Here is an 8,509-nt window from a genome sequence, read left to right on the forward strand (position 1 = left end):
ATGTGCATTGAGTGTGAAAAAATTCTCTGAATTGCTTTTGTTTGCATTTTCTGCAATCTTTCATTTATACTCATGAACATCGTGATTGATGCCACAATATTAAATCATTTCAAGATTCTTACTAAATGACTGCACATATGTCTTGTATTCATTTTGAATACTGTAAGTTCTCAATAATATTGCATCTACTCGTAATATGAAACAGTTGACTATTCACTTAATTTTTGTCAGCTAATGTGGGGATATGTGATAACAATATTACAAGCTTTAGGAGACATGTTTCTTGTTACATACTTGAGAGTTGTTTTGGGTTAAGGGGCTCCGGAACGCCCTATACTTCCAATGTTAAAATAACTCTTATAAATTACATTTTTCCTCACAAAGTATTTGAGGTAGGAAGTTGACCTTTTTACAGATTATTTATTGGAATATGGGCTACAACTTAACACAGGGATTTTACAAAATTTTAGTTCAGTTATTAAAGATGATTTTTTTTTCAATTGTAATGAAAATTCACAACTTTTTTTGCAATTTTTTATTTATATGTTCAAAAATATTTTTTTTTTTGGAAAAAGGCTGTGTTAAATTATGCAGAAGGTACTGTGTAACATTTACTGAAAGTTTGAAACAAATATGTTTGGAAGATCCTTAGAAAACATGTAATTAGTATGAGAAAATAAAAGTTTTGGGAATCGAGCGACAAAGATTGGATTAACTTTTTAGTGCATTCCAGGTCCATAGGATGGATTATCTTCATCCTCTGCAAACTACTCCTCCAGCTTCCTCTTGTTCCTCCTCCTGTTTACTCTTGCTTGTATTTCTAGACTCTTTACAGCCCTGTCTGCAGCCCGAAGACGTTCCTTGTCTAAAGCAAGCATCGCTCGTACCATGTTAAAACCTATCTTCACTCCCATATTTCTAAATACCTTGGCTTTCCAACATTTCTCCTATTCTTAAAAGCCTTCAGAGGATTTCTAATAACTTTACTTTTACTCATTATTATACTTCAACAAAACAGAGACTCAAGAAACAGAATTAATTACGAATATTTTCGAGATAACGACAGAGTAAATAAACATGAAACAATCGACAATCACACCAGTGATATATATTGAACCATCACAGGTTAGCCACAACACATACTTTATCTCACATCACTAAAATGTACCTGATGAACACGGACGTTAATAATAACACCATTTGACAGCAGTTTAACAGCGCCACAATGGGTCACGCCCATGTAGAACACATTTCAAAAAAAATTTAAAAATAGTTGTAGTCTTCAGAATTGAATAAGTTATATATCTATTAAAAGGTAATAGACTGCAGATTCAGAAAGCGCAAAAAAGTAAAAATTTAACTTTTCATGATTTTGAGCCTTTCCGGAGCCCCTTAAGGTCTTAAGAACAAAAAGTACTAGTAAACAGCAGAAGAACTGACTTTTTGCAGAAAGACACCCATGTTGAGTATCTACTCAATGATGTTAACTCTTTTCATTACAGTTCCATTCAAATCAGAGAATATGTAATGTAGAAAAGCTGTTTGGAACGCAATACCTGCATTGTTTAATGTACTACATATGCCTCCACAGATGCAGCTGAAGATGAAACCACACAGACACTACAATAAAATGCCAAAAGCAATAATCCTGCAGGATTTCTCGCTGCAATGTGCACTAGTGTTGTTCCAGTTTGCAGACGGTAACAGTTCCCACAGCAATGAATATCATGACCGTATATGTTAAACTGTGCTTTAACTTTAATGTTCTGTAGGCAGCTGACACTGTTCTGTGCAAATTTACACAAAACTATTAGATAAAAACAGCAGCTAGTAGTATGATAAGAAGATCAGTAATTTCCTTTAAAAAATAATAACATTGCTAATGTCCAACTACATTCTGCCAAACAAAATTCTAGAAACTAAATACAAAACAATTAAGTGTTTCTTGAGTCAAATATTTGGATAAATTGTTCTAGGAACTAGTTTTGAAAACAGTATGGATGTAGCCCACTGACAAAGTATTTAAAATGGGCAAAGAGGCTCTGAGGAAATATAGAAGAGAAGAAAGTAATCACAAATTATTTTGTTAAAAATAGGATGGATGAAGGAGCAAACAAGGAGATTCTAAATTAGATCAGTATTTCTTCACATGTAAAAATATGCACTAAACTTCTATGGGATATAAAAAGAATGGAGTCAACCAGATTAACCAGGTAAGTTGTGGAGCTCTAAAAAAACCGGGAGTAAAGCTGGAATACAGACAATGGAACTTGCCATTACAGTAAAGATGACTTGAAAAAAGCAGGGATAACACAACAGGCAATGTTCAACAAATTTCATGTCTCTACCCACACCTTTTAATGAATACTTTAACTTACTCCATACCCCTAATGTGGAGCCAGAACAAAATGTGTGAATGAATGGATGAAAAACATGTTTACCACTAAATTCTTTTTACACTGTACAAGTTGAACCCACTTTAGAAATACCATATTTGTTGATTTCTTTGCCATTTATGCAATATGTGTTTGTATAAGTTCAGCCGTGATGGAAGTGGTGCAGATAGCAATGCAGTGTGTTGTATTGAGTTCTATTTAAACTGATGCATTATTCAAAAGAGTGAAGTACAGATGCAGCTTGATTTTGAATTACTCAATTTAATACAGGTGCCAAAAATCAGCTGACAGTGGGTGAGTGAATGATGAAATAAAGAAACATTCATATTTTAAAAAAATTTAAAGCTGAAATGGCAAAATGGTTTTAACCTTAAAAAAATTTACTTTGGCAAGGAACCCATACACACAAGACAAGACAGATTCTTCCAAAGTGCAATGTGCTCTAGAAAAATAATTACAGTGCAGCAAATATGATGGAAAACGTACATGTGCAAATTTTTTGATTGGTTTGTAGCTGTGACCATTTATAGGCAACTAGTTTTACTTTGGAGGCATCTTTTCTATGCCATTCAACAATATTATTCAGCCACCTTTACACCATCCAATGCCTCCACCCTCCTGTAGTATTGTTCTTCATCACACGATTACTGATTTCCTGGTCAGAACCTTTTTCCAATATTGTAATAATTATTGTCATACTTTTGCTCACAGTTTACCAGGTAAGCAATTGCCCATATTTATTAAGTCCACTGAAATGTTACATTTGTGAAAGTTTCTACACTGTGCAGCATTGCATCACAAGTTAACTTCAGCAACATTTTTCTGCCTCATATAATCTCTTCCACTCTCTTTGGCTGCTTCTGTCGAGACTTCATGCACCTATAAAACTGATTTTGCAGTGCTTCATTATTTGCAGCAATTCAGCTGAACAGAAAACTGAGAACAAAAAGCACAGCTATTACAAACTGAGGAATACTGAGTGTTTATAATTTTTTTCCTTTTTTACAAAACTAGAAAATAAATGGACCAAGTTGTTGCAGCCTCTGTAGAGAAGGCTGGAATGTCTCAGCCTGGGAACCCACAAATCAGCACCTGCAACACAATAACAGGGAAAACAAACAGTCACACACACTGGATTTCAAACATTCAGTTTACGTGGTTGTGGGAAACATACATGCTGTGTAAAGGGAAATTAAAGAAACCTTTGGAAAAGCTCAGAGGGCAAACTCATATTTAGCAAAGAAAGGAAGGCTGAAATGTGGAAGAAATATACAGAGGCAGTAGATGAACATGATATGGGAGATATGACATTGTGAGAGGAGTCTGACAGAGCATTGAAAGATGTAAGTGAAAACAAGGTACTTGGAAATAGATGAAATTCCCCCAGAAATACTGAGCTCCTTGGAAGAGTCAGCCATGACAAAACTATGCTGCCTGGTGTTCAAGACATATGATACAGGTGAAATACCCACAAACATAAAGAAAAATTTTATAACTGCTATTTCAAAAAAGGCAAGTGACAGGTTTGAAGGCAAATGACAGGTGTGATAATACTGAACCATAAGTTTAATAATTCATGACTGCAAACTACTGGCAAATTATTTATAGAAGAATGGAAAGAATAATACAAGCCAAATTGGAGGAGAATATTCTCTTTGAAGTTGCTAAGACAGCAGGAATAAAATTCAGGATGCAAAAGCTTACAGTCTGTAAAGAAACCAGAGTACAGGTACAGGAATTAAAAAGCATGAGAGGAAAGTCAGGGTTGTAGCAAACCAGACTGCAGTGAGAAGAACTGAAGGACACAAAAGGAATGAGACCAGGTTTTAGCCTATATCCCAAGTTACTCAGTTTCTACGTTGAGCAGTAGAAAAGGAAACCAGACAATTTTGGACAGGGAATTAAAATTTAGGGAGCAGACAAAAAACTGAAGTTTATTGATAACATCATAATTGTATCAGAGACAGCAAAGGACTAGGGGAATCAGTCGAATGGAATGGATAATGCCTTCAGAAGAGGTTACAAGGTGAACACCAACAAAAGTAAAGCAATGCTAGTGGAATGTAGCCTAATTAAATAAGGAGGGGGCAGGGATATTTTATTAGGAAATGAGACACTGAAAGCTACAGATGAGTTTTGCTATATGGACAGCAAAATAAATGACAATGACCTATGTAGAGAGGATGTAAAATGCAAATAGGAAGGTAACTATTCCCAAAAAAGAGAAATTTATTAACATCAAACACAAATTTAAGTGTTAAGGAGTCTCTTCTGAAAGTATCTTTCTTAATTGCAGCCCTGTATAGAAGTCAAATGTGAACAATATGAACTTCTGGGAAGAAACATGGTGCTATGGGAGAATTCTGAAGATTAGATGGGTAGACTGATGTGGAGGTACAGAACCAAATTATGGAAAAAAAAGAAATTTATTGCACAACTTGATTGAGAGGACTTAATCCTGAGGTAGCAATGAATTGTTGTAGGGGAGTATCTGCAGGGACAGAGGGGGGAGGGGGGGGGGGGGGAACTGTAGAGCTTTGCTGCAGAAATAAGGCTGATAACAACGTAATCTCAGTCTCTTTTGCAATGAGAAGATATGTTGCATATTTTATACTATTTTCACTATATTGAGTCATAGATAATTGAAATTCATATCTACATCTACATCCATATTCTGCAATCCACTGTGAGGTGCGTGGCAGAGGATACATTGTATTGTACCAGTTATTAGGCTTTCTTCCTGTTCCATTCATGTATGGAGTGCGGGAAAAATGATTGAATGCCTCTGTGCATGCAGTAATTATTCTAATCTTATCCTCACAGTCCCTGTGTGAGTTGTACATTTGGGATTGTAGTATATCCCTAGAGTAATCATTTAAAGCTGCTTCTTGAAACTCTGTCAGTAGACATTCTGGGGATACTTTACATCTATCTTTGAGAGTCTTCCAGTTCAGGTCCTTCAGTATCTCTCTGACAATCTTCCACAGATTAAACAAACCTGTGATTATTTGAGCTGCCCTGCTCTGTATACAGGGTGACAACTATTGAACTATATGAAAAAAAGTTAAATTAGTTACAAACTATGGCATGCATACACTTTATTCAACATGTAAATGTCACTACAGATATTTGTATTTAGGTTATGACACGTTTGATATATCTGCCAACATTGGCAATGATGTGGTGCAGATGAATAGCGAAATTGTACACGACTTGTTGAATTGTCTGAACATTGATGCTGTCGATGACCTCCGAAATGGCGTTTTCCAGCTCGGCAATGGTTTTGGGGTTATTGTGTACACCTTGTCTTTAATATAGCCCCACAAAAAGCAGTCACATGTTTTCAGATCCAGAGAATCTGGATGAGGGGAATGTGGCCTGTGCCAGTGGCCTCTGGGTACTCCAGAGCCAGAATGGGGTCCCCAAAGTGCTCCTCCAGGGCATCAAACACACTCCTGCTTTCGTGGGGTTAAGTTCTGTCATGCATGAACCACCTCTTGTCAAAATAAGGATCATTTTAGATAATGGTGACAAAATCGTCTTACAAAACATTCACATACTGTTAGGTAGTTACTGTGCCAGCAAGAGATATGGCAACAATTGTTCCACGACTGGACATTGCACACCACACAGTCACCCACTGAAGGTGAAGAGACTTCTCGATAATGAAATGCAGATTCTCAGTCCCCCCAAATGCACCAGTTTTGCTTATTGACGGACTCGTCTAAATGAAAATGCGCTTTTCCGTTAAACCGAACAATATTCAGATCAAAGTCCTGTTTGTCAGTTCTGTGTACAATAGTGCTGATGAAACACAACCACTGTTCCATACCCTTGGGGCTAAACGGCTGACGGGTTTGAATTTTGTACGGGAAGAGACGCATGTTTCAACAACAATTTGTCGCAGTATCTCCGGTTGGTTCCCACCTGTTGTGCAGCTCATCTGATCAATTTCATGTGGCCGGTTTGAAACACGGCATGCATATTCTTGAAGTTTTCTGCCTTTTTGGATGACCAATATTGCCGACACTGTCCTCACGACACTACCCATTCTCTCAAACTTGCAAATCAAATTGTTGATTGTTAGCACACTTGGACCAGTTGTCTTCTGCTTGAACTATTTCCTTCGGACCACAGTTGGGGTGCTATTGCTCATATGGTAGGCCTTTACAAGCGCTATACACTCAGGCACACTGTGCTGTGACATTTTCGCATGCAAATGGTGAAAGGCATGTGTGAATTCACATACCAATTCCCATCATGTCCTGCAGCCAACCATGTAGTTTGAACATCCTAACGCAAGCCATTCAGCATTTGATGATGATTTTATTTCATATAGTTCAATAGCTGTCAGAATGTACGTTCAATACCTCCTATTAGTCCTGTGTGGTATGGGTCCCACACTTGAGCAATATTCTTGAACGAGTCACAGAAGTGATTTGTAAGCAATCTCCTTTGTAGACTGAATGCACTTCCACAGTATTCCACCAATGAAGCAAAGTCTAACAGCAGCAACTACCCACAACTGAGCCTGAGTGAACATCCCATTTCATATCCCTACACGCATCCACCCTCCATCGCATGGAATCCCTGATGCGCTGATGCAGCCCTGGAGAAAGGCATATTTTATCACAGCCGTCCACAATACGAGCACGAAGAGTCTCTACATTTGGTACCAGGGTTGCGAAGACGAGAGCTTTCATATGCCCCTATAAATGAAAGGCGAGAGGGTTGAGGTCAGGAGAGTGTGGAGGCCACAGAATTGGTACGCCTCTACCAATCCGTCGGTCACCGAATCTGTTGTTGAGAAGCGTACGAACACATCGACTGAAATGTGCAGGAGCTCCATCGTGCACGAACCACATGTTGTGTTGTACTTGTAAAGGCACATGTTCTAGCAGCACAGGTAGAGTATCCCGTATGAAATCATGATAACGTGCTCCATCGAGCGTAGGTGGAAGAACATGGGGCCCAATCGAGACATCACCAACAATGCCTGACCAAACATTCACAGAAAATCTGTGTTGATGACGTGATTGCACAATTGCGATCGGATTCTCGTCAGCCCACACATGTCGATTGTGAAAATGTACAATTTGATCACGTCGGAATGAAGCCTCATCCATAAAGAGAACATTTGCACTGAAATGAGGATCGACACATTGTCGGATGAACCATTCGCAAAAGTGTACCTGTGGAGGCCAATTGGCTGCTGATAGTGCCTGCTCACGCTGTACGTGGTACGGAAACAACTGGTTCTCCCGTAGCACTCTCCATACAGTGACGTGGTCAACGTTACCTTGTACAGCAGCAACTTCTCTGAAGCTGACATTAGGATATCGTCAACTGCACAAAGAATTTCCTCATCCATTGCAGGTGTCCTCATCGTTCTAGGTCTTCCCCAGTCGCAAGTCGTAGGCTGGAATGTTCCGTGCTCCCTAAGACGCCGATCAATTGCTTCGAACGTCTTCCTGTCGGGACGCCTTGGTTCTGGAAATCTGTCTCGATACAAACGTACCGCGCCATGGCTATTGCCTCGTGCTAATTCGTACATCAAATGGGCATCTGCCAACTCCACATTTGTAAACATTGCAATGACTGAAAAACCATGTTCGTGATGAACACTAATCTGTCGATGGTACTTACTGATGTGCTTGATGCTAATACTGTAGAGCAATGAGTCGCATGTCAACACGAGCACCGAAGTCAAGATTACCTTCCTTCAATTGGGCCAACTGGTGGTGAATCAAGGAAGTACAGTACATACTGGCGAAACTAAAATGAGCTCTAACATCGAAATTAAGCGTTTCCGGACACATGTCCACATAACATCTTTTCTTTATTTGTGTGTGAATAATATTTCCTGAAAGTTTGGCTGTACCTTTTTCTAACACCCTGTATAATTTGGCATCAGGTGGCGGTGATGAAAGGACTAACACACTTATAGCTGAGCATGACCTCACAAATTAAGTTCTGGCACAGGTAAACAAGAAAAACTATCCAGTCAGTATACTCTGTGACCTTGCTACAGTCTGTGACATCATGCCTTCTGCAAATGGTATCTAACCTTCAGAACAGAAAGTAGAGGGTCACACTGGTGCACTTAGACACAA

The sequence above is a fragment of the Schistocerca serialis genome, chromosome 11 (assembly GCF_023864345.2).
Source record: "Schistocerca serialis cubense isolate TAMUIC-IGC-003099 chromosome 11, iqSchSeri2.2, whole genome shotgun sequence".
NCBI lineage: Eukaryota > Metazoa > Arthropoda > Insecta > Orthoptera > Acrididae > Schistocerca > Schistocerca serialis.